Source organism: Pristis pectinata, chromosome 2, assembly GCF_009764475.1.
Source record: "Pristis pectinata isolate sPriPec2 chromosome 2, sPriPec2.1.pri, whole genome shotgun sequence".
Classification (NCBI taxonomy): Eukaryota; Metazoa; Chordata; class Chondrichthyes; order Rhinopristiformes; family Pristidae; genus Pristis; species Pristis pectinata.
In genome coordinates this window covers 31,753,734-31,756,016 of record NC_067406.1, presented here as the reverse complement: position 1 = coordinate 31,756,016, position 2,283 = coordinate 31,753,734, and positions in this window count along the sequence as shown.

Here is a 2,283-nt window from a genome sequence, read left to right as displayed (position 1 = left end):
TACCCTTCTAATTTCATTATCAATGGAAATCAGGCAACTAATGCCGAAATTGTGACTCCTACCAGCTCTGACATTAGCAGATGTATAGATTTTGACACCATGGTTTTCCTTTCCTTTTTAGGACCATCAATACAACAATTAATTTGACCAAGTTTATGGTCACTCCTTATGACATTTAAAAAAATTCTAGAGAAGAAGCAGGGGTCTAAGTGGGCAGCACATTCATAGGGATGGCTTAGCCACAAAGAGCTAAATTGTCAATATCTGTGCTTGTGTAATTCTCCGAGATCATGCCTCTGTGAAAGAGTTGAGATATTTATCCAGGTCAAAGAGTATGTCATTTAAACCATTGTTGTAAACAGTACAGGTCCACTCCAGTTTACGAATGCCCAAGTTATGTGTAGCCCGTGCATACAAGTGAGCATTTGGGAGACCACGGGGATGGATTTGTTGACTGCTGCAGGGCTGCAGGCATCTTCTGCCATGTGGGAAGTTGGTTCACGGCTGCATTTCTGACTTGCGAACTGTTCGGGTTACGAACACTTCACAGGAATGGAACCATGTTCATAACCTGGGGACCTACAAACAGACAAACTTCTACAGATATGATGTTGAGAGTATCCTGACTGGTTGCATCACAGTCTGGTATGGCAATTCAAATGTGCAGGAATCTAAGAAGCTGCAGAATGTAATGGACTCAGCCCAGTACCTTACAGGCACATTGACATCTCCTTGCAGCTACCATTGGGCAGGAGAAGCCTGAAGTCCCACACCAACAGGTTCAAGAACAGCTACTTCCCTTCAACCATTTGATCCTTGAACCAAACAGCGCAACCCTAATCACTTCCTCAGTCGAACAACACGATGACCATGTTGACCATTTTGCACTACCATGAACTTTGTTTTGTTTTGGTTTTAATTGTGTTCTTTCTTGGACAAGATTGTGTATAATTTATGTTTAATTTATGTTTTTCTTGTGAATACTGCTTACCTGATGCTATGTGCCTGTGATGCTGCTGCAAGTAAGGTTTTCATTGCACCTATGTACTTGTGCATATGGCAATAAACTCTTGACTTTGGCCTGTACTGCAAACTTAATTGCAGGAAACTGAAGGCCAATTACAGCTGGTTTAAATAACAAAGGAGAATTAGGACTCATTTGTGCTAAGTAGGTGAATAGAATAGGATTAGCGAGAGTGACAAGCGCAGATATGAGGAGAAGACCAGTGTAGAATTTTACTACCATATTACCAGTGCAAATGAGTAGATTAATGTGATTGTCCTGCTGTCCACTTCCAATCCACTCCTCAGTACACCTTGCTGCTGTTGTGCACCCTGCTCCCCCTTTTTATCAATCCAGAACATTGCAGCTTTGCAAAACCCCATAATAAGCCTCACCCTTGCCAACCCTAGGGCCTCAAAACCATTGCCTGAAGTCAAGTAGTTAAATTAAACTGTAGCTAGAATAAACTGAGAAAACACCTGTTACTGAAGAAACATATATATTAGTTGAAGATTCAAAGAAATACCCTTCAATACCACCTCATTTTCCCTGGTTCACAAGAGGAAACGTTGCACAAGTCTTTAAGATCAATTAGGGATTTTTATTGCATTATAGAACTCTTATTAAAATAGATTTTATCACTTTCTTATCTCTCCACAGCAGAAGAACTCTCTGGAAGGTTTCATTAGTCAGGTTGGGAGCAGGTTGAGCAACTCTTACATTTTAACTATCCATCTGAATATCTGCCAGCCTATACTATGAGGGTGTGGGGGGAGGTCAATGAATCAGGCAGGGCCAAGTGTAGCTTATGCCCCCACTGGAAGAAAGGCCCCCAATATTTGCAATTTTTGCCATATTTTGCTTTAATTTTGGATAAATTAATAAAAGGGTGGAGGGCTGTCAAAGCTTACAGAGGGATATTGATAGGATGCAGAGCTGGGCTGACAAGTGGCAGATGGAGTTCAATCCGGAGAAGTGTGAGGTAGTACACTTTAGAAGGACAAACTCCAAGACGGAGTACAAAGTAAATGGCAGGATTCTGGGCAGTGTAGAGGAGCAGAGGGATCTGGGGGTTCATATCCACAGATCACTGAAAGTTGCCTCACAGGTAGATAGGGTAGTTAAGAAAGTTTATGGGATGTTAGCTTTCATAAGTCATGGGATCGAGTTTAAGAGCCGCGAAGTAATGATGCAGCTTTACAAAACTCTGGTTAGACCACACTTAGAGTACTGTGTCCAGTTCTGGTTGCCTCATTATAGGAAGGATGTGGAGGTGTTGG